Source organism: Lagenorhynchus albirostris, chromosome 7, assembly GCF_949774975.1.
Source record: "Lagenorhynchus albirostris chromosome 7, mLagAlb1.1, whole genome shotgun sequence".
Lineage (NCBI taxonomy): Eukaryota > Metazoa > Chordata > Mammalia > Artiodactyla > Delphinidae > Lagenorhynchus > Lagenorhynchus albirostris.
The window spans coordinates 82,568,832-82,594,268 of record NC_083101.1 but is presented as its reverse complement, the minus strand read 5'-3'; the positions used below and the strand labels follow the sequence as shown (position 1 = coordinate 82,594,268).

Sequence of the window (25,437 nt, the reverse complement as noted above, 5' to 3'; positions counted from 1 at the left end):
CACCTGTTCCCTGAATATGAAATCTTCCCAGCACAGTTTGATTTCTCCCCTATCAGTACAGCAACTCATCTTTAACACCACCCCCAGAAAGGGCCTCTTTCTGGAAACTGAAAATAGTCATTCATGACTGGTTTTACAGAAGGGTTATTAATAAATTCAACATATGGTATCATAAATTTAATAAACCTGATGTAGTTAAGAATTCACTTTGGTTAACTTCTAGTCTAGTGCTGTCCAGTAAAAATACAAGGTGAGCCACACATGCAATTTAAAATTTGCTAGTAACCGCATTTTAAAAGACATAAAGAAACAGGTGAAATTAACTTTAATAATATATTTTATTTAATCCAGCATCTCAAAAATATTATCATTTTAAAGTAGTTACTATGAAAGGTATTAATATAAAGTATATTAATGAGATAATATCTTACATTATTTTTGTGCTAAGTTTGAAACCCATTGTATATTGGCACCCACAGCACACCTCAATTCAGACTAGCCAGACTAGCCACATGTCCTTTTTTTTTTTTTCCACTTTTTTTTTTTTTTTTTTTTGCGGTACGCGGGCCTCTCACCACCGTGGCCTCTCCCGTTGCGTAGCACAGGCTCCGGACGCGCAGGCTCAGTGGCCATGGCTCATGGGCCCAGCCGCTCCGCGGCATGTGGGATCCTCCCGGACCGGGGCACGAACCCGTGTCCCCTGCATTGGCAGGCGGACTCTCAACCACTGCGCCACCAGGGAAGCCCCAATGTCCTTTTTTTTTAATTTTTATTGGAGTATAATTAATTGACAATGTTGTGTTAGTTTCAGGTATACAGAAAAGTGATTCAGGGATATAGATATAGATATAGATATAGATATATCAATTCTTTTTCAGATTCTTTTCCCATATAGGTTGTTACAGAATATTGAGTAGAGTTCCCTGTGCTATACAGTAAGTCCTTATTAGTTATCTACTTTATATATAGTAGTGTGTATATGTTAATCCCATCCTCCTAATTTATCACTTCCCCCCATGTTTCCCCTCTGGTAACCATAAGTTTGATTTCGAGATCTGTGAGTCTCTTTCTGTTTGTAAATAATTTCATTTGTATCATTTTTTTATTAGATTCCACATAGAAGTGATATCATATATTTGTCTTTCTCTGTCTGGCTTACTTCACTTAGTATGACAATCTCTAGGTCCATTCATGTTGCTGCAAATGGCATTATTTAGTTCTTTTTTACGGCTGAGTAATATTCCATTGTGTATATGTACCACATCTTCTTCATCCATTCCTCTGTCAGTGGACATTTAGGTTGCTTCCATGTCTTGGCTATTGTAAACAGTGCTGCAGTGAACACTGGCGTGCATGTATCTTTTCAAATTATCATTTTCTCCCGCAGACTAGCCACGTTTCAAGTGCTCCATATCCACCTGTGGCTCGCAGCTTCCATATTGAATAGCTCAGATATAGTCTCAAAATTAAGAATAACTCAGGTGTGACATATAATACTAAAACTCATTTCTTGGGACTTCCCTGGTGGTCCAGTGGTAAAGAATCCGCCTTCAAATGCAGGGAATGCGGGTTCAATCCCCAGTCAAGGAACTAAGATCCCACATGCTGCGGGACAACTAAGCCCGCGCGCCACAACTACTGAGCTCATGCACCTCAACTAGAGAGCCTATGTGCCGCAAACTACAGAGCCCACGTGCCCTGGAGCCTGCGTGCCACAACTAGAGAGAAACCCGAGCAGACCGTATGCTGTAACGAAACAAACAAGATCCCACATGCCTCAACAAAGATTCTGTGTGCCAGGCTTCCCTAGTGGCGCAGTGGGTGACAGTCCACCTGCCGATGCAGGGGACACGGGTTCATGCCCCGGTCCGGGAAGATCCCACATGCCACGGAGCGGCTGGGCCCGTGAGCCATGGCCGCTGAGCCTGTGCGTCCGGAGCCTGTGCTCCGCAACGGGAGAGGCCACAACAGCGAGAGGCCCACTTACCGCAAAAAAAAAAAAAAAGATCCTGTGTGCCGCAACTAAGACCCGATGCAGCCTAAATAAATAAAATAAATAGTAAAAATAATTTTAAAACTCATTTCTCAAGTTTTAGAAGAAACTGAGGAGATGAAAGTCCATTTTCTGCTGACTATAGTAAAATTTGTAATGGTGGCAGTGTTCCAAATTCCTCAAATATCTAGAATGCATGAAATGTGATGAAAGTATTCTCTGATCCACATGTAGTAAACAACAAAAGCTTAAAAAAAAAAAACCAACTTTTTTTTGTGTTGAGGAAACATCTCTGACTGTGGCCAGGGAACAATTTAACAAGGGCTGTGAGCTAAATGCATTTAGGAGACAGACAAGTCACATAAATTCGTGGGAACCAGCATGTTGTGTGTAAGACATCAGGGAGTGTCAGCAACTGTGCCAAATTGGAAAGTGTATACTTTGTCTAGACATGCTCAAGTTGAAAACCTGCATAAATACCATGTGTGTCCAACGAAACCCATCTGTGAACCAAATTTGGCCTGTTTGCAACACCTAACTCAGTGGGACCAAAAAAGGGAGCATCATAAAGGAAAGGCTTGTTTTATTCCCTGAGTGGAGGATTCTGTCTCCCTGGTTACACTGCCAAAAACAATATTTTCTCCTCCCAACGATAGAGGCTTTTGTGATGTAAACATGTATCTCACTTAAAGTTGCCTTTGGAAGTTCAGTCTTCGGGATTTTCAAGAAACAGGAAGACTATTAGACATAAATAACTAAGATTCATAAGTAAGATTCATTAGCATGACATGGCATGATGTGTACAAATATCCTTGCTTGCTCTCCAGACACGGACTGGAGTGTTATGAGGCCACTGTAAGAACACGAGCCTGACTTGGTCACAGCTATGAAGTCAAGAGCAGCGTGAGTGCTGGAGGCCTAGTTACTGGTATTCTGCTCCTGCTGACCAGCCAGGCAGCATTCACTGCATAGCTGTGCTATTCAAGGCAAGGCATCCTTTGCCTACCTTCAACCTTGCTCTAACTAGAAGCACTCTTTTAAAGATAAGGAATATTCTAAAAGAGTAATTAAAAAGAAAAATCTTAAATCAGCTGTCTTAGAACAATGTTTTTAGTTCTGAAAAATCTTAGAATATGTGATACTATGTGCATTCCAACAGTTATATTTGCCTTTTGGAAGGATTACCTAAAAGGTAATTGAACACATTTCACCTAAGAGCACAAATGTGTGACAGAAGTATCTTCAATAAGAGAAAGTGATTCTCTTTTGAAAACTCACAGTACCCTCTTCTGAGTGTTCATGAGATCACTCCTTTTGATGGAGTGACTAATCTGGATGTTGTCATCATAGCAAAAAGAGCAGCTTCCTAATTCTCTTCAATTAGGAGGAAATAGTTTGAACATTTTCAGGCTCATTCTTTTTAGGGAGTGTATTAGTTTACTTGGGCTGCCATAACAAAATACCACAGACTGCATGGCTTAAACAACAGAAATTAATTTTCTCATGGTCCTGGAGGCTAGAAGTCCAAGATCAAGGTGCTGGCAAGGTTGGATTATTCTAAGGCCTCTATCCTTGGCTTGCAGATGGACACCTTCTAGATGCCTCTTCTCATGATTTGTCCTTCTGTGCTCGTGTGCCCCTGGGGTCTCTCCCTCTTCTTATAAGGACATCAATCATATTTGATTAGGGTTCACCCTAACAGCCTCATTTTAACTTAGTCACCCTTTTACAGGCCCTATCTCTAAACACCATTACCTCCTGAGGTACTGACGGTTAGGGCTTCGACATATGAATTTTGGAGGGACACAATTCAGTCCATAACTGGAAGTATCATTTCTTGCTAACAAAAATAGCTAACATTCATTCAGCAATTCTTACATGTTATTAGCCATAATAAGCACTTTACAAGTTTTAACTCATTTCATCCTCATAACAACCCCATGAGCTAGATACTTTTATAATCTCTATTCTGCAGATACAAAGACTGGGCAGAGAGAACATAAGTAACTTGCCCTAGGCCTCATGTCTAGCAAGTGGCAGAGCAAGGGTATGAAGACAGATATCTTGGCTACAGAACCCAAGCACTTAGCCACTTTATAACAAATAGATAGAAATTTTTTTTGCAGCAGAAAAATCTGCTATTCCAAATTGGTTAACAATGGTTCAGTATTCTGTCATGGACTAAATCGTGTTTCCTAAAATTCATATGTTGAAGCCTGTACTCCTAATGTGACTATATTTGGGGAAAAGGCCTTTAAAGAGGTAATTAAGGTTAAAGGAGGTCAGAAGAATGGGGCCCTAATCCAACAGGACTAATGTCCTTACCAGAAGAGGAAGAGACATGTGCACAGAGAAAGGCCGTCTGAGGAAAGCAAGAAGGCAGCCTTCTGCAAGCCAAGGAGAGAGGCCTCAGGAGAAACCAAACCTGCTGACACCTTGATCTGGACTTCCAGCCTCCAGACTGTGAGAAAATTAATTACTGTTGTCTAAGCCATTCAGTCTGTGGCATCTTGTTATGGCAGCCCGAGCTGACCAGGACACTATTTTAATCCCTTTGTCAAGAGCTAGTGTAGAAAGAGTCTATGATTAATACAGACAACCTATAAGATTTTGGTGACAAGAGATTGTCAAGTCAGTAAAATTTTTGGTGAAGTGGGCTTCTGACAACACTGGACCCTGGAGGTAGAAACATTTTACAGAAAGCCCTGGGTTCTGCTTTCCATACCCAGGTAAGATGTGGGCTTCTAGATTCTGTATTTGGATTAAGAGCTATGAGAACCTGATGTTTGTAAATATCATGAAAATTGAAGCACTTGGGCTTCCCTCGTGGGGCAGTGGTTAAGAAACCGCCTGTCAACGCAGGGGACACAGGTTCGAGCCCTGGACCACGAAGATCACACATGCCGTGGAGCAACTAAGCCCATGTGCCACAACTACTGAGCCTGTGCTCTAGAGCCCACGGGCCACAAGTACTGAAGCCCGCGTGCCACAATTACTGAAGCCCGCACGCTCTAGAGCCCGTGCTCTGCAACAAGAGAAGCCACCACAATGAGAAGCCCGTGCACTGCAATGAAGAGTAGCCCCCGCTCGCCACAACTAGAGAAAGCCCGCGCGCAGCAATGAAGACCCAACTCAGTCAAAATTAAATAAATAAATAAATAAATAAATAATCAAAGCATATCAATTGGGAGTGAAGGATAAAAGGAATATAAAAAAGAGATTGAGAATGTCAACAAAAAGGCAGTGGAAAAATAAGAATTGAGCTTTTCAGGCTTGGTGAGAGCCTACCTCATAGGAACCAGATGCCTCAACCACCCCATACTGTTAGGGACTCTGGGGTCCAAGGTAAGCCATGATGAAGTCAATTGCATCTGTTTTCACCCAATGTGATGACCTCACTTCTAATAAGATCTATAATCCTTTGCTGGTTAATTTGGACACTTACTCCAAAACTTCAAATGCTTGTGGATGTGCACGCCCCACAGAACTGAACTGAGAGTGTTTGTGTGTTTTAAGCAATTATTTATTTAAGCAAATATTTAAGCAAATATTTAAGCAATTATTAGAAATCAAAAGATGAATATTTGAAAAATAAAAAACAAAGTTGCACAACCTGCTGTGAGATAAAAAAATGTGATATACATTATCATCTATAAACTTCTAATATCTTGGATTTGGGGGGCAAATTTTTATGATGAGGATCTGTTATTTTTGTCTAAACAGTTTAGTAACCTGACTCCCATTGAAAGAATAAATAAACTAGAGAAAGACCCAGAGTAGACCACACCAAAAGATGCGGCCTTAAGTAAGAAAGCATCCATTCAATGCATTTATTCAGTGACATTTGTTAGCAGCCTGTTATGTGCCTCTGTGCCAGGTACTGGAGAGCCTGAGTTGAATAAGACATGGGAAATAGAGAAAAAACAAACAGAAAAGAAAGAAAGTGAACTCCTAAGATATGGCAGTAAGGGCAGCAAATCCTAGGAGTAATAGAAATAGCTTGACATTGAGGTACTTGGAAAGGAAGTCCTTGCAAACTGTTTAATAGCACAAATTAACAGAGAGAGAGCAGACGGCTGGGCTTGCCAAACACAGAGGACAACATGAAATATTTAGGAAGAAAATCAATCCAGACAAAAAGAGAAAAATGGGCTGGGACACATCTAACCCTGCAGCCTTGAAAACTTTACCAGTTTGGGGGCAAAAAAGGATTGGCATGCTTACTTTGTTATTCACACTTGAGTTAATTACCTAGAGATCTCTGCAGTGAGTTCTATAGGTTTCTTTCAGTTGCTCTGTAAATCTCTGTTGTGTTTTGAACAAAGCAATAATTTGCTTTCATTTAAGATCTTGTGACCCCAAAGAACACTGTATTGCTTATTTCAGAAGTAAGTAAATCCCAGGTATGTCTTACCAACTTGCACACCTCCAATGTGAGCGTGCATATAAGGGGTGGCAACTGACTGGGTGGTATTAGGTGTGCGTGCAAAGAAACCATGAACTGTAAGTGAGAGTGCATGTGTTGTGTCGTGTGGTCAGATATAATAATGTTTTGAATGGTGCTGACAAGTCATGAGTCACTGGGTACACCCGGGAAGATAATAACTTTCTGGAGGCAAGAAATCACTTGGGGGAGAAAACTGCTTCTGCCTTTGCCTTGCTGATTAATTTGCTACAAAGGCAGGCACATTATCCAGCCCAGAGGTCAGGCAGCTGTGCGTGCCCCACTCTACCTTTTGAGGAGATAGTAAATGACCACAAGGCTGGTTGACATCAGGGACTGGTCAAGAAAACAAGTTCCAGGGCCTCTGGGACCAGCACTCTGTTGCCTCATTCCCCAAAGCTCATGTCTGGCATGACAGCACAGCCCTGAAGTAAGTTATGGCTCTGGAGAAAGCCCTGATGTTGAAATACTGGGGAAAGATTCTGACTGACCTGCAGAAAAAAAAATGGAACAAACTAGAGATACAATAGGAGCCTGATATCTCTGCCTCTAGAAGAACAAGTTTATTATATCTGTAAAAAGACAAAAAGTAATTATTTAATCAACTGCCCCTATAACCAGTGTTTTGTTTGTTTGGTTTGGTTTTATTTTTTTGGACCTAACAAAAGCTACATCATATTCACACCAATAGCAGTAGTCATAAACTGGGCAGGGAAGACAAATAGAGTGTGAAGGAGGTTTCCTGCCTGCATCCCCTCCCGTTCACCCCCTCCCCACCGCTGAGACTCACGGCTCTAAACGAAGCAGAGTTAAACTTTTCTTAAGGAACCTCTCCATCCAACAGAGTCTGACTCTTAACTGTCAGATACATTTAATTCTATGCATTTAACAGAGGGCTTGACACAGGTGCTGTGTGAGCTGAGGAAAGGCACTCTGGGGATGTGAGGAAACAGCCTGCGGGGCGGTGGGTGCCCTGAGAAAGGGAAGCTCAGAGTCTGAAAGAAGCTCAGGAAAGAGGGAGGTTTTCTGAAGCTTGGAAAGGAAGGAACAAACTCCTCAGTGCCACAGCACATTAGGAAGCCAATAGATGGATTTTGACTGGACTAGCTAATATAAGACATGGCGAGAATTAGCTAAGACTTGAGAGCATGTACCACTTCAAGTGGAGGACTCCCCACAGAACAACCAAGGCGTCTTTCATCAAGAACTGTTTTACCATGATTTGCCTCCTCAGTTTAGAATTTTTTAACAGTTAAAATTAATGGTTGAAATTTAAAACTTCTGCTCTGTAAAAGACAAAGTCAAGAGAAGAAGAAAACAAGCTACAGACAGGGAGAAGATATTTGCAAAAGACACATCTGATAAAGGACAGCTATCCAAAATACACAAAGAATTCCTAAAACTCACTAATAAGAAAACAAACAGTCCAATTAAAAAATGAGCCAAAGGCCTTAATAGACACTTCATCAAAGAAGATATACAGATGGCAAATAAACATAGGAAGAGATGCTCCACATAATATGTCATCAGAGAAACGCAAATTAAAACAATGACATACCACTACACACCTGTTAGAATGGCCAAAATCCAGAACACTGACAACACCAAAAGCAGACAAGGATAGGGAGCAACAGGAACTCTCATACAAAATTGGTGGGAATGCAAGAGTTCTGAAGATTGGTTACACAACAATGTGAATGTACTTAATGCTACTGAATTTTACACTTAAAAATGGTTAAGATGTAAATTTTATATTATGTATATTTTACCATAATTGTTTTGAAAAGCTAATGATATAAATCCCATCCTCTCTGTTCAGTCCTCTCATCCCTTCTCACCCAAACTTGACCTCACAACATGAAGATTTTGTCCTCTGTTCCTCAGAAGAAATCTCTACTCTGATACCAACTTCTAGTTTAAAGTAGGAAAAAATAGAACACATGAAATCGTCACCCATGCTGTGCAGCTCAGGCCCAGTCACGGAAACTTTTTTCTTTTTTTTAACCACATGGGCCAGTTGTGTTTTATCAACAGGATACCACAAAGGCCAGTGACAAAACCAGACTGAACCAGCTACCTCCAAGATGGCAGGCAAAGTGGACTAAGGGTCACCACTTTTCTTGCCTTGATTTATCTCTGTGTTTCTATACCATCTCCTGAGAGCTGAAGAACACTTGCCTGATCTATCTCTGTGTTTGTTTCAAAAGTACCTGGTGTTTGGCAGAGGTGCTTTGCAGCTGTCCTGTGAGAGATACATGCTTTGAGAGATATGCAGTGGTCAGCCCCCCAGAGCAGGCTCTGACTTGACCACAGGAAGGCGCCTGCACAGATGAAACCTGGAGGTATCAAGAGTTACCTTTGCTCCATTACCGTGCTAAGATCTCTGCCCGAAGCAGGGATTTGTACTCTGCTAGGCACAATTCATGCCGTGTGGAAGACTGCGCATGCCCCAGCTGCCCTTGGAAATCTCCACCCTTTTGCTAGAGCCTGATGACCTGTCTGCCTCCTAACCCTTGGAATTCCCTTACTCTCTTCCTCCAGGGAGAAGGTGCCTTTAGAGCATGAGTTCCCCTTCTCCATTCTCTGGCCATAGAATTAAAGACTGTCTGGCTTGTACCACACTCAGTTTCATGAACCCAGGCAGGAAAGAACTCCCTGACCAAGAAAAGGGGGGGCTTCAGTTCAGCTAGGGCTCCAAGAGGGGGGCCTCACATCTAATTTGGTAACAAAATCATCCTCTATCATTTTATAGACTAACTAAATGCAAGAAATTAAAGTTATTCTAGAAGCTTCTCCCCTCATTTACTTCACCACCCTCAGGAAAATATGCCCCCATAGAACCTTTACTGCAAGCTCTTGGATTACGTCCTTCCTCCCTTCTCTTTTGCCCAACCATCTCTTTTAAATCTTACCAGTGACCTTATGGTGAAAAGCAAAGGACACAATGAGTTCTAAAAGGCTGACAAATGCATGCTTTTCTGAAGCTCAAGTAAAATTATGCTTCTACAGCCCAAAGACACTCCAGCTCCCTGTGGTTCAGGGCTTCACAGACACACATTCTCAGAAACTTAGTCCATTTTTAAAAAGCAATTAAAAATATTTTTAAAATTTGTTCTCCTCATTTCTGTCCTCCCCATCAAAAACTTTTTTAGAGCTTTTCTAATATAAATCTTATCACTTCTCCTGCTGCTTCTGCTCTCTTGTGCTCAGATTTATAAAAGAAGGCCCAGCATGGAAGGGAGACAGAGGAAATCGTCTAGTGGCCAAGGCCCAAGTGTTCCTTTTTTGGGCAGATAGTGTCCCTATAAAACCTGGCTGGCAGGTCTGAGTCTAAGAAAAGAGATACATATAGGGAAATGAATACAAATATTTAAGTTACATAGTTCCCATGATATAACTTTTAGATGAGATTTATATTTAAACTGTAGCAATTCTATTTCCCAGAAAGTGTGGCTTTTAAAATGAAAGCCCAGATGAGTTTGATCAAAGGCGTTTTCAACAGAGCAAGGTTTGACATTTCTCATCCCACACAGAGAAAATGAATAGTGTAGTCTTCATTCGTGGAAACCACGATTTCCGGCACTTGCTCCTTTGGAGTCTTACCATCTCATTGCAATAGCGCACAGCCTCCTCCATGCATCTGAGGAGAGGAGAAAACCTCTTTCCCTGACACACCCAAAGGGGCAAGAAAAAAGTACCATCAACACCTCACCTGCTGGAGGAGAAGCCAGCTGCCTCCCAGTGCTCTGTAAGAAATACTGGCTAAAAAAAAATTTTTTTTAATAAATTTAATTTCCTTTGAAGTGGCTATTTGATCTCATTTCATACATTGAAATAATTCCTGAGAAGATGATGTCTGCCACCTCTCATTCCTAGCTCTCCAAACCTCCCTCTCAGCCTCTTCCTATACACTCTGGTTATTGTAAACAGCTTACACTCCCTAAACCAGGGAGTAGCAACCTGCGTGCCACAAATGTATTGCATTGCCCCAGGGTGCCTTGCAAATGTTACATTTGTCTCAAGAGTCATCACTTGCTAAAAGTTGGGAAGCACTGTCCTTTACATATTGTTTCTGGACTCAGCTGCCCTAGAAATGTGGAAAACCTTTTATCTGTGTAATTTATACCCATTCTTTCAGATTCAGCTCTGGGTATCTGACTTCTTCCTCCAGGAAGCCTTCCCTAAGCTGACCTAACCCACCATTTGGTGTAGGTTAGGTACTTCTCTACACTCTGAAATACCCTCTGCACCTAGATTCCATATCCACAGTGTAGTGTTATACATAGCCACTAAGAAGTAGTTCCCCCACTACGTCCTGCTTTGAGGGCAAAGTCCTCATAACTGTTGTTATTCTACCCTTAAATGAAGTTAGTCCGAATTTTTCAGTAAGTTCTGTTAACCATCTCTATCTAGGGCAAGTCTCTTTACCCTTCAAGGCCCCACTAAGATTAACCTTGGTGATAACCCCCCTGCCCAATCTCAGCTCCAGCAAAAGTGCTTTGTGTGGACTTCCCTGGTGGCGCAGTGGTTAAGAATCCACCTGCCAATGCAGGGGACACAGGTTCGAGCCCTGGTCCGGGAAGATTCCACATGCCTCAGAGTAACTAAGCCCTAGTGCGTCACAATTACTGAGCCTGCGCTCTAGAGCCCCCAAGCCACAACTACTGAAGGCTGAGCACCTAGAGCCCGTGCTCCGGAACAAGAGAAGCCACCACAATGAGAAGCCCACGCACTGCAACAAAGAGTAGCCCCTGCTCGCCACAACTAGAGAAAGCCAGCACGCAGCAACGAAGACCCAACACAGCCAAAAATTAATTAATTATTTTTTTTTTAAAGAGTGCTTTGTGCATGTTCCATCATAGCCCTGCCTGCACCATGTTCTGGTCTGACGTACCCATCTTTTCTGTCTCACTAGACTGCAACCTTATTGGCACTAGGACTACGTCTGATTTGTATACTTGTATGTCCAATACTAGTATTGCCTGAACAGAGACATTCTCTGTTCCCTCAATGAATACCCTGTCTCCCAAGAACAACCATAATTCTAGCTAAATTGTCAGAGTAAAGACATGTCAACATTTTTACTTCCTCTATAGACCCTAAAATAAAAATTAAAAAAAAGCTTTTGGCTCCATGCTGTAAACCAGTGGTTCTTGACCTTAGGATGCATCAATGTCACCTGCAGAACTTGTCAAAACGGATTGCTGGGCCCCATGCCCAGAGATTTTAGTTCATTGGTCTTGGATGGGGCCCAAGAATTTGCCTTTCTAACAAGCCTCCAGGTGATGCTGATTTTGCAAGTCCACGATTTAGATTTTGAGTAATCCTGTGCAAAATCCAAGCCATCAGATAACCCAAGCAGATCTCTGCCAGGTCTTACCTAACACAAACCTCTGATCCTGGACTGAATGAACAATCTTAAAGAGAAATGTACCATATAGTGCTTACATGTTCTGGGCCAAAAGGAAAAAGCTCTCCTTGTTTTGCATCTAGCATTTTTATCAGTTTTTGTTGCTGTCATTTTTATAAGATGGTCCGAAGGGAAGTAACAGTCAGTAAATACCTACCATGAGAGACAGCCGATATTGAGGTTAAGGACACAGTCCTGGAGCCAGACTCCCTGCTACCAAATCCTGGCTCAATCTCTGTGCTTCAGCCTACTCTTCTGAATAGATTAGGAATAATGACAGCCCTCCCTTTTGTGGTTGCTGTGAAGCTTCAATGAATTGACAGATGTAACGTGCTTAGCACAGTATCTGGCATATAGTAAATTCTCCAAAAGCATTAGTTTTCATCGCTGTTAGTACTCTTAAACATTACTGTGTTTACACACAATATCAATTTAATCTTCACTACAGCTTGCCTAAGTTCATACAATTAAAAAGAGCTAAAACTGGGATAGAAATCAAGGTTTGATTCCAAAATTCATGTTTCTCTTTCTATTCATTCATATACTTGAAAGGTTATTAGAAGGCAATTTCCTGAGTCCCATCTGACTGCCCAGATTCTTATCCCAGTCGATGGTGGACCCAGAAATCTGCATTTTAAACTAGCATCTCAGTTTCTAAACTCTAAATCTGATGCTAGTGGTCTAGGGATCTTTTCCATATACTGCCTTGCAGTATGGACATGAGGATTAGTGAGAACAAGTATAGGACTGGGCCTTAGAAACTAAGTGCTAAGCAAATGTCTGTTATTATGAAAATAAATTGTTTTTCTTCAAATGTTAAAGCTATATCAAAATAAGAAAAAAATGTGTTAGAACACAGTTGAAAACTAAAAGCTGTTGCTCTAATTTGACCAGGTAAATGAAATCTAAAAATTCTCTGGAATAAAATGATTTAACAAAGATTGAAAACTCTGTTTCTGGAGTCAGTTTGGTTCCCAGTTCTATGTCTTATTACCAATGTGAGCTCAGGCAACTTATTTCACCCCTCTGAACTTCAATTTGCTCATTTGTAAATAAAAATACCTACCTCATAGGACTGTTGCAAATACTAAATGAAATAATGCATGTAAAGTACTTAGCACTGTGTCTGGAATAGGATATATACTCAGTAAGTTGTGTCATGATTATTCTTATTAATGTCGACAGTTACAGGAGTTGCACAGAAAAAGGATTATTTGACAACACCACAGCTATAACCACTGGCATAAAATGGTTTTTTAAATAGGGAGCTTAACGGTATTTTACAAATTTTAAATAATATTTAGGAAATTTAAGGGCTCACCATCATCCCTAACCTATGTGTGTAAATCTCAGCATCACCATATCTTTATAATATTTGGAGAAATGTGAGAGTGTGTCCACTAAAGATTCCCTTCCCGAAAGAGTTCTTCGTGGTCCCCAGAGCCTGAGGAGGAAACGGACGCTGGCACTTGCTCAGTAATTGCAGAGAAATGAGAAATCTTCTCAGAAAGTTTTTCCACTCACTGTGGAGTTCTCCTCATTAAACAGCCCCTTCCCAAGATCACCATCACAAACTCATACATTCTAAAATGCTTCATAGACCTTTGGAAAGAGCCTGCAGCCCACCCACCTCCAGTGTCTGTCTTGGGATACAGGGAAAGAACAGGAATAAGCAAGATAACTCATTGTACCTGTTTGGTTAACACTGCCCGTAAGCAAATTCTGAACCCGTGAGTGTATGTGTGTATGTTTCTTTGGAAAACAGACATGTGGAGGTTAAAATTAATTCTAAATGCTTCAAAAGCATGAGTTGAAGTCACCTAAACACTATACTGCTGCTGGCATGTCATCAACATGATTTGGCTTGAAATAATTCTTAGAAAACACTCCACTGCAGAAAGAACAGAAATGCACTATCTCCAAAGAAAAGACAAGGAATTGCTTTGTGAGATTAGTCCATTTGTCAAGTGAGTGAGTTGGGCTGCTCACTGGGTACGAAGGCCACTGTCAGCCCTAGTGTAGAATTCTAAGATTCTATGTATTCATATAGATGCACACACACATATGTATACATAGACATATGTAAAACATAAATTTTAATTGGTTCCAAGCATATGATAAATAGTGTAATACTATGTAAAACTCACCAGAACAGATGAACTGGTTTGCAAGGCAGAAATGGAGACAACAGATGTAGAGAACAAACGTATGGACCCCAAGGGGGGAAAGCGGGGGTGGGGGGGATGAATTGGGAGATTGGGAGTAACATATATACACTAATACGTATAAAATAAATAACTAATAAGGACCTGATGTATATAAATAAATAAATAAATAAAATTCAAATTTAATTAATTAAAATAAAACTCACCAGGGGCTTCCCTGGTGGCACAGTGGTTGGGAGTCCGCCTGCCGATGCGGGGGACAAGGGTTCGTGCCCCGGTCCGGGAAGATCCCACATGCCGCGAAGTGGCTGGGCCCATGAGCCATGGCCACTGAGCCTGCGCGTCCGGAGCCTGTGCTCCGCAACGGGAGAGGCCACAACAGTGAGAGGCCCGCATACCGCAAATAAATGAATGAATGAATGAATGAATGAATAAATAAATAAATAAATAAATAAATAAAGCTCACCAGAATTCTCCATCCTTAGCATTAAGCTTATGATAAACACAGAAATTTCCTACCAAATGGAAAAAGGAAGTTTTTCAAAAGTAAAACCATGCCCAAGGAGCATCACAGGATTTTGTTAGTTTAAATGTTAGATTAAAATCCTGCTAGTAGGGACTTCCCTGGTGGCGCAGTGGTTAAGAATCCGCCTGCCAGTGCAGGGGACACGGGTTCGAGCCCTGGTAGGGGCAAATCCCACATGCCGTGGAGGAACTAAGCCCATGCACCACAACTACTGAGCCTACTCTCTAGAGCCCATGAGCCACAGCTACTGAGCCTGAGTGCCACAACTACTGAAGCCCGTGCGCCTAGAGCCCGTGCTCTGCAGCAAGAGAAGCCACCCAATGAGAAGCCCGGGAACTGCAACGAAGAGTAGCCCCCCCCACCCCACTCGCTGCAACCAGAGAAAAGCCCGCGCACAGCAACAAAGACCCAAGGCAGCCAAAAATAAAAATAAATAAATAAATTTTTTAAAAAAATCCTTTAAATGCTGCCATAGTGAAACTTGGAAAATGTTACTCGATTTTCAATTAAATTTAATACGCCATGTGATTTATTTACTTAATTTTATATATAGATTTTGTTGTGTTTTTTTTTGCTGTTGTTTTTAAGGAAATGTCCCTCACCTGAAATCACACACAATGTAAAATTGGAAGTGTCAATGGAACAAAAAGAGGAGGAAGGCTCCAAGTCTTTTTTCCAAAAAGGCAAGGAAAAACCATTAATCCTTCAATCTCAGGTTATCATAAATTCGTAAACAAGCCCCCTCCTCTTCCTCCTAGGCCGACAAACCCAATCCCACCCTCTGTCTCCATTCGGTATGTAAAAGCATTTTTTCTTTTTAGCCAATGAGAGGGGCTGGGTAAGTGCCTGGGTGGAGGTCAGGTCTCTCCGGCACCGCTCAGCCTGAGGCCGGGAAGCTTCTCCCTCCTTCTTCCCCTTCACTGATCCGTAACGTCAGAAGAAGGGTCTGCCCAGAGTAACTTGCACCCGGGCGGAACAGGCACGTTAAGGCTCCGAAAGGGCAGGAAAAGAGAAGCGCTCTAACTGGAGCACTGGAGACCTTGTTTTGCCCTCAAGAAGCCAAAACTGCCAGGCCTAATTCCTGTGGTTTCCAGGTGTCGTGGGTTTCCAAGCTCACAGAACATCGCCCTCTTTATAGTGGTTTGCAGACAGTCCCTGGCTGGTGCAGGTCAGTTTCCCGGTTCACAGCCCTTCCTGTCTAAGGAAAGGTTTAGGACCCGCACCAGCCAAGAGACTTCCAATTAGCCCCGTGAAGTTTCCGTGCTCTGTGGTCATCAACTGTGTCAACCACTCCCCTGCCCAACCTAGCTCCCTCTTAATGGGGTGTGAGAGGAGGAGCTAGACAATAATGTTACTACTATTTTCATTTTTTAATTAACCCAGGAGAAATACAAAATAAAGTAAACCTTTTGCGGGTGGGGAGTGGAATGAATTCCCAAGGCAGATATTATCGTGACCTTTTTTTCAGTGATCTGCACCGAGGTTCTGACCTCTACAGATGCCTAAGCATTTGCTGCCAGAGATATTTTTTCTGGGAAAAAAAGGAAGGAAGGAAAGAAGGAAGAAAGGAACCTACAAAACAAATACAAGTTAGCTGTAGTCTCTCTTAGCAGATGAATAGCACAGATATCTTTGTTTATATTTTTGCACATTTTCCCATGAAACCTCTCATAGCCCTCTCTGCCCACCCCCTCACCCACTTCTCAGCAAACAAAACATTTCAGCAAGGATGTGAGAAAGACCAGTCATTTCTTAATGTGGGAAACCGGTTTTATTTACGAACATGCGCAGTTCATTGTTGCCCTGGGGGATGCTTGTGTCTGAACTGTTTAATGAGAGCGAACCAGGTCTTTGGGCAGGACTGACTTGGAAGCAAATAAAACTTGAGCTCTGTGTGTACACAGGAGAGAATGTTAAAGAAAACATGTACTATTGTGGATTTGGGACCTTCCTTTCAGTTCTGCTTATCCACACCTTGTGTTTTCTGGAATGTTTGATACATTGGTGGTCTGCACTTGCAAGATTAAATGTTATTAAATGTTAGCACTGGAAGGGACCCAAGAAGGTCATCCATTGAGTCAATCTTCTCATCTTTGCAGGGAACAGAGACCCTGAGATGTTGTGACTTGGAACTAAATTCAAAAGATATAAACAACCCTTGAAGACAGGGGAAGCCTGGAAGGCAACGTTCAGGTCTAACCAGCAAGTAGAAGGACCCCCACGTAAAATCCTCTAGGCAGCCATCCTTCCACAGGGATGAGGTTACCCAAGAGGCCTAAGTCTGCATAAAGCACTGCACTTGGGAGTCCTTCCCTCATCCTTTCTTCTTCCCTGCTTCCTGAACCCTAGCCCTTCAGTTTTCTAATGAGTCCTGTCTGGGTGAGAGTAGAGGACTAAAGGAACAGGATACAGGCTGTCTCATATTCACCAAATGCACAATGTCCACTTCGGCTAAACCCTCTTAAATTGCAAGAGGTAGCAAGCTTTATTTGAGTGTTAATAACATATGTGGCCCTGGTAAGAAGAGAGGATATGAGAAAGAGGAATGGCGCTCAAATCAAAGCAAAAGCCAGCTGCTCCTTCCTATCTCTCTGTAAGCATAAACCAGCACATAAGTAGTCTCTGTTTGGAGGCACAAGGGGAAGTCAGGGAGAAAACACAAAAGGGGAGGCCTCTCAGATGGAGTTCTATTTATTTTAATTAAATTTATTTATTTATTTTTGGCTGCGTTGGGTCTTCGTTGCGGTGCGCGGGCTTGTCATTGAGGTGGCTTCTCTTGTTGCGGTGCATGGGCTCTAGGCGCATAGGCTTCAGTAGTTGTGGCACGTGGGCTCAGTAGTTGTGGCTCACGGGCTCTAGAACACAGGCTCAGTAGTTGTGGTGCACGGGCTTAGTTGCTCTACGGCATGTGGGATCTTCCCGGCCCAGGGCTCAAACCCGTGTCCCCTGCATTGGCAGGCGGATTCTTAACCACTGCACCACCAGGGAAGCCCTATTTATTTTTTTTTTACAAGGGTTAAAGAGCTTCTTTTGAAAGGCAAGCCTGGAATTTAAACCACTACCCCAAATAAGACATGACATTATCTGCAGACATTGCCTAATCCTCCATTGTGAAATTAACATTCATCTAAAAGAAGAGAGTTTCCTCTTTAAAGAACCAACCTTTAAAAAAATATTTAAAATTTAGATGATTTTAGTTTCACCAATGAGAAAAATTAGAACTTGTTGGGGGAAAAAAAAGTTTGTTTCAACAGATTTTTTGGTCTTCTCTGCTAAGATTTTTGGTTCAGAAATTTGGACTCCTGCTGCATTAGAAATCTTTGGCTTTTGAGACGCCAAACAATGTTTACCAGATTTGGAGCTGGGAGTGACGTTTCTTCTCAAATGAGGCTACGGTTTCTCAGCCTACAACATCCCAGTTTCCAACACAGGCTGTCTGATTCTTCATGTTTTCCCAATGAAGCTGGCTATGTAAGGCACAGTTTAAAGGACAATACTCTTATAGTTTGTACTACCTCAAACTGATGATTACATTTCATTTAGAAATGTAATTCATTTATTCACTTCTTAAAATCTTTGAGTGTGCTGATGGGCAAAGTAGAAATGAGTCAAATTTCCTTGTACATCACATCAGTTCTCTGTTAATTTACGCTCTGAAAAAATTAAGAATAATAAACTTTCATCTAAGCACCCTCAAATGTTACATCGTAGGGCAATTACAAAGCAGAGGGATTAATCAATCATGTGAATCAGATGCAAAGATTACAAAAAGTTCAAAATGAATAATGTTCTATTCTGGAAGAAAACCTGTTTCTTTTGAGCATCCCAGCCATGAAGTGGTACATTTCTGATTTAGTTAATAAGAGCCCAATTATATTTGAAATGTAGATTAATTCTCCTAAAAGCATTAATCAATTTGGCAAGGACACCTCAATAATAATGCGGTCTCTTTATTGCTTCCATAGTAAGATTGTGCCCCCATAACCATAATCAGCTTATTGATACAAATACCTCTTTCCTTCAGTTGATTCAAATAGAACATTTCATAGGTACTTTCAGCTGATGGGATGGTAAATAATTTTTAGACTAAAAGTTGAAGTGGATTGATCAGAAGCAATTTTTTCTGTTTTCCACAATAAAAAGATGAACTACATGGTTCGCCAAGCCAATTTGTAGAGCAACCTCTCCTCTCTAATTGCTGCCACACTAATGTAGTAGAAGCCGAGCGCTAGGAAGTAGATAAATCCATTTACCCAGCCATGACATTTAAGTAGCAAACACAAGTACTGGATTTTTCCATTACCCTTCATTTCAGCCTTGCTACGTTCCACCTGTGACCCTTATGCGATGAGGGCAATGTGCTTTCATACAATTTGGTGAGTATAAGAAAGGTCCACTTCAAAATGTTTGAGAGCAGACTAAAATCATTTTTTAGAAAAGCATAATTAAGTCCATAACCAACCTCACTAATTTCTGATAATGTATTGCAAAACCAAATTATTTGATAAACACTCTAATAAATGTACATCATGCCTGAGGGGGGAAATTGCATATTTTCTCTGTCACAGATAACACAGTCTTTGTCACCAATAATCCCAAACTTGAATAGTGCTTTTATTTCATATAAGACTTTATTTCAACAACAGGAAGCAGGCAAGTTCTCCAAAAACACCCTGTGTTCCTTTGTTGTATATCTTACCACAGAGAAATGGGAACGCATCTTCAAATAGATTCCATGTTGAAATGCGTATCAAAGGAAAAACTCTGTATCTTTATTTTTCACAACTCTCCTAAGACATTTTAGTCTCAGCCAAAGTTTCTTTAGGTAAGTTATCATTGAATGGGTACAGAGAAGCTCCCAGGGATGTGTCCTTCTGGAAAATCATCTCCATACTTCCTGGCACAGGGAATAGTACTTGGAAAGCAGTAGATGGCCCATGAATGTTTGCTGAATGAAGGATGGATGTTTACAGGGCCCTTGGACTCTTAGGGTGGGGAAAAAACCAAAGCAATAGTTTTAAACAAAGCAAAGTAAGTCAGTTTTATTTTGTTTTCTTTTTTTCCCCAAAGGACTTATTCTTGTCCTCCAAAAAAGAAATAAAGAATATTTAGGATTTTTACCTCCAATTGAAATTTCTTCAGTAATTCATCAACACTACACCTGAAGCCAAAGCATTCGCTTCAGAGTTGAATTCAGAAGCTGATTCCAAAAAAATCAACCTCAAATATAGCATCTTCTGCTTCAAACAACTCCGTGCAATACCGCAAAAATAGAGGACAGTCCTTGGAGGATATGCTATCTGAAAGCTAAACGCTTTACCCTTTTCTTTATTTCTGTTGTTTACTTAAATTGCTTGGTAAAAGATTTATCCACCAGTTCTTCCTGGTGTAAATTTAATAGCCCAGATATTAAAACCATCAAGTTCGAGGTTAGAGAGGAAAATGCCAACCTTGCTTCTTAATGACAGCAGCCCACCCAAAGATGCTTAAACACCATCAACAGTATCCTTGATGCTTTAACAAGGGTACTTAAAAAGCAATTAAGTATGCCAATCTCAGGCTGAAAACAATTTTAAAATAACACATGCATTAAGTCCCTGCTTCTTGACAAAGTAGTGATTTGCACTACATGATTTAGATACTGTGCATCGTTACAGCCATTTCCACAAAGCAGGGAAGTGCGTGCTAAGGAAGATTCATGCTATTGTAAGTTCAGTTCTTTCTCCCCCGTTAAAAAACAAAACTGCATACAATCGACTCTAACAATTTTGAGTAACTACCAAAAACCTCACCACTATAGGATACATTGATATTAGCTAAGAGCTAAAACTTAATATTTATTGGCCTTTGACTATTAAGATACAGGAAGTTGGAGGATAGAAGGCAGCAGGATGGAAAAAAGAGGTGTAGGTAAAGACTTTGCACTAAGGAACTTTCCTCCAAGAGGGTACATTTGAGTTGAAGTTGTGCCAAAGGTCACAGATGGTGTCAAACACTATTACATCCTCAGCAACCGTAACTGGGGAGGATGGGTGGTAGCTAAGTTCAGGACGTTGAACTGGGAGAACAATGACAAGATGGACCACCTGGACAGCTGAGCCTACACAGTAGCGTGGATTGTAAGGCCCACCAAGAGGTACTTCCCATCCTAGGGCTGAGGCGCAGCCCATGGCTGATTGAGGGAGATCCATTTAGCAGCGGATAGTACAAGGCAAGGAATGCGATGGTGAACAGGAAGGAGCAACTCTAGGTAAGGAGTTCCACAGCCAGGTCCTTTGGTCAAGCCAAGACCATGCGGATATAAAGGTATCTGAAGACTTTACACTTTTCTGGAACCAGTGTGTCTGGGCAATCATCAAAGGTTTGGGGTTCCACTTGTTTTCTCAAAACTGTCCTGGTAAGATGATTACAACCCCTTTCTCAGATGGGAGAATTTGACATCAACAAAGCCGCCTTCTTTCCTGTTCAATGTAGACAGTGCTTCAGGCTCTGACAGCCACTTTAAAAATGCCCAGATGTTTTTAATAGAAAGCAGTCATAGCTGCATAGCTTATCGTCAACAAAATCAGAGGCAATAGGGTGAAGGTGTTAGGAACACAGGCAGTGGGGCCACAAAAACTGGGTTCCACCACGTACTAGCTGTGTGACTTTGGGCAAGATAATTAATCTCTCTGAGCCTGATCTGTAAAATTAGGACAACAAGTAATTTAAGGATTAAATGAGGTAAACCATGTTAAGAATTTAGCACATTCCTTGACACTGTGGGCCATCCAGGAGTGATTACTGTTGTTGTTATCATCAGACAGCAAAATGCTACACTGGACAAGAGCTAGAATCATATTTGGGCCTCAAAAGGCATAATCCTCCCAGTGTGAGCCACAGCTATTTTTCCACCTCAAAATCTGCTTTGGAATATAGCAAGGACAAAATAAATAATTGACTAAATGTTGAATCTTCTGATTCTGAGCATTTTTCATTTTCCTGTGGCCTCTGCCCATGTTCCAACTATTTCTAGATTGCTCTCCTTAGAAGCAGTTTGGTATGTACTCTAGAGAAGTATTTGGTTTTTTTTTTTTTAACATCTTTATTGGGGTACAATTGCTTTACAATGGTGTGTTAGTTTCTGCTCCATAACAAAGTGAATCAGTAATACATAAACATATGTTCCCATATGTCTTCCCTCTTGCGTCTGAAGTATTTGTTTTAATACAAGTTCAAACCAAATGTAATTAGTAAAACAAGCTTCTGGGAGAAAAAAATTGCACTGTGCATTCCAATGCCAGTTTTCAAATTATTCATTTGGTTGATGCCTCTCATGTAGGTAATTAAGAAATAACTGCACCCTGAGTGTAGACAGTACGAAATTAAAATGTGTATGTTGTCCACTCTAATGAGACAATACCTACCCCGTAAGGAAAAAGTCACTCTACTTGGAATGCTCATAATTACTTTAACCTGAGTCATTCCCACTGGTAAGTTATTAAATTCCTAAATGCTGGTTCTATCAAAATGTGTTTTTTCTCAAAGTAAGGTGATATACAACTGGGGCCTTGAAGGAAAGGTAAGTTTTGCATAGGAAAATAAATATAGAGAAGGAAAGAAGATCAGAGGCAGAAAGAAAAGGAAGAGTAGAAGATGGAGAGGGAGAAGGTTAGATGGTGGTCAGGCCTGATGGTGGCTATAGGTCCCAGATCCCCAACCAGGAAAGGTAGCAGGCTATTCATCATGCATCCTTTTACAAGTAGCTGTACCTGGCTCCTGAACAATGCTGAATAATATCTAGGGGCTGCACATCAAAATAAAATAAGTCCCAGACAACCAGATACCAGAAAGAGATTATTTCTTGAATGGCCCCTGAGATTCCAGGTTTAGGGACAGTTCTATGATAATTATCCAAGAAGCTGAATACAAGTTTCCCCACTCTCCGAAAGTAAAGATTTCCTATCAAAACTTTCGTAAGCAGAAATGGTGTAAAGCAAGAATCAATTACCTTAAGACACATCTTGCTGACAGGGATGCACAAAATAAATGGAGATAAAGCACAGATGCTCACAGACACAAAGCGATGGCAGCTTGAAGCTGAGAGGCAGAGTGTAGTTCCTGGGGAAGGAGCTTGTGGTGCTACTCTCGCTGCTTGAGATGGGGTACATGCTGCCTCTATAATGGCTCACTGCAAAAAAACACTGATGCTATTTTCGCTTTTCACCAGTTTTTGTAAAAGCAAAAATACTCCTCAGATTTCTTTTAGTTAACAAAAACAGGTACTAATGTAGGTCTTTTGTAAAAGTGACGTGGCACAAAGCGAACTTCTGAAAAGCAAGGGATACCTGTATGTATTATTATTATGGACCCTGAATACTTCATTCTCTTAGACTTTCTTTGATCTGGGATCTTGGTTTGTGTCCAACTGCCAAGGGGTTTAGGTAAAAGTGAAAGGGAGCTTCCTTACACCTACTGAAGAGGGAGCTGGAGTAGTAGGTGGGCTAGGAGAGTGAGGAAAATGGGAATTTGAAGGCTGTCTAAGTTTCAGTGCCCAGGGACAAGGCTCTTTCCGTTGCACATTATTTTAATAAGTTTAGAAAAATGGTTGTGTTTCAACAAAGCACTGTGGAAACATACAGTACCCTTTCTCAATCATGGTACATACAAGTAGAGAGGACATTTGTTTTTAAATGTCCAGTCACATAAATTAACTGGAGCTCCAGACTTTTGAAGGAAAACTAGACTGGATTTAAATAATTGAAGACAAGCAGAGAAAACATCTTAATAAAACTTCATAATTTGACTCGCAGTTCCTTGAGCCATTAGTGCTTACTCTTATTAGGTACATGATTACCAAGTGATTGGTGAGTATCAGTTAATAACCTGAACATTTATAGGGCCTTTTTATCTAGCTGAAAGCTGACTGTTTATTAGAACTACTTTCATCCATCTTCCCCAACCTGAATTGCCCATTCATCCTCTGTTATTTTCTTTTTAAAATATTATTTTTATATTACAGTGCATGGCCCCAAAATGCCATACATTTGTATGGTGCACTTCACAGACAACTTTCACAATAACTATTGAATCTATATTATTTAGCTTCAATTTTAAATTAAATCTGTCACTGTAAATCCCTAGAAGACAGTGGTCAAATTTATGTAAATTCTCTTGATACAGTTCATAATCAATAATACTTTTGATGATGATGCTTTTTTTTAGGTAAAGATATATCTGATTTTTAAAATGTACCATAAGCAAAGCCTTTTCAACTCTGTTTACAACATAAATTTAACCACACAGGAAAGAGTAGTTAATATTAATGAGGAAGATGAATGAACCAGGCCAAGGCAGCCAAGACTGCTCAATATTTGAAATTCTATACTTTACATTTGTTAACAAGTTTAATTAATTTGGTGAATAAGTGAGCTGTGGGCAAGTCACTTACTAGTTCTCTGAAACCAATTTGCCTTGAAATTATTAAGAGATGTTTAATTGATTTAACTTGGACTAAGAGGACAAGGCTGAAACACTTTGCATCAAAACAGAAGCTTCACTAAAATGATTTGATGTACCCTGAGCCCTATAATCTGAAAAGAAGATGAACAAAAGCACATTAACCCTAACTGCCTGGTCCAGAAAGCCTCCTGAATGAGATGGGACCAACCAAGGAACTCTGATTTGGCTGCTGCTGCTGTCACCTTACATAACTTTACATGTTATTTCTGCAAACACTTAATAGCTATACCAAAGACCAATTCCCCCAAATGGGTACAAATCCAAAACAATTTTCATTTCTTTATTGTACCAACTAACAGACTGAGTGTATTTCTTACATGAAATATAATTGTTATCATCATTTATATTTTATATTTTATTTAATTTTAATGGCAATATATTCACAAGGTACAGGAATCAAATAATATATAAAAATATACAGTAAGGGGCTTCCCTGGTGGCACAGTGGTTGAGAGTCCGCCTGCCAATGCAGGGGATACGGGTTCGTGCCCTGGTCCGGGAAGATCCCACATGCTGCGGAGCGGCTGGGCCCGTGAACCATGGCCGCTGAACCTGCGCGTCCGGAGCCTGTGCTCCGCAACAGGAGAGGCCGCAACAGTGAGAGGCCCGCATACCGCAAAAAATAAAAATAAAAATAAATAAATATATATATATATACAGTAAGAAGTGTCACACTCACCCCAGTTCCCATCACCACTCCAACAGGTAATCACTTTTATTCATTTCTTCTAATCATTTTAGAGTTTCTTTGGATCTAGAAGCAAACATGAACATGTATTTTTATTTCCTTTTCTTTTTTCCACAAAAGGTTGCATGTTATATAGTCCGCTCTACACTTTTTTTTTTAACTTAACAATGCATTTTATCCTGGAGATCTTTTCATATCAATTTTTCTTTGGTTTTTGTTTTGTTTTTAACGGCTGTATGCTATTCCATTGTATGAATATGCCATAGTTGGGTTTTTTTTTGTAAACTATGTCCTTGTTGATTTACATTTGGGTTGTTTCCAATCTTTTGCTACTGCAAACAGTGCTTCAGTGAGTAACCTTGTTCATTCATTGCAATTTTTATTCTAAGGCCATGCTTGTGAATGTTTTAATCATCACAGCCATTTTATATATTACCATTTCATAACAATTAAGCATGGCTAAATAGATGCAGCCATGGGAACATAATAAGAACCAGAAGAAACAAGCACCTTTATGCTGTGACCTACATCTTATGTATCAGATGCTAGATGCAAATTACCAACCTCATTAAGGGCTAGAGTCCTCATATTCATTATTTCCCCTTTTGACAAAAAATTTTTTTTTAATTTTTAAGAATTCATGGTTCAGGCTCTGTTCCAAGCACTGGAGATACTACAGTAAATAAAGGAAGCAAAGTCCTAATTTTATG

At 40.7% G+C, this 25,437-nt stretch overlaps 1 long non-coding RNA gene across 1 annotated transcript in view; it reads right to left on the bottom strand.

The window, feature by feature from the left end:
- LOC132523757 (uncharacterized) overlaps nucleotides 1-24,783 on the bottom strand; it is a 163,447-nt gene extending 138,664 nt beyond the window's left edge. Inside the window, exon 1 of the long non-coding RNA XR_009541642.1 lies at nucleotides 24,719-24,783. This is a non-coding gene — a long non-coding RNA (uncharacterized LOC132523757). The remainder of the gene's footprint in view (nucleotides 1-24,718) is intronic.
- Nucleotides 24,784-25,437: the final 654 nt, after the last annotated feature.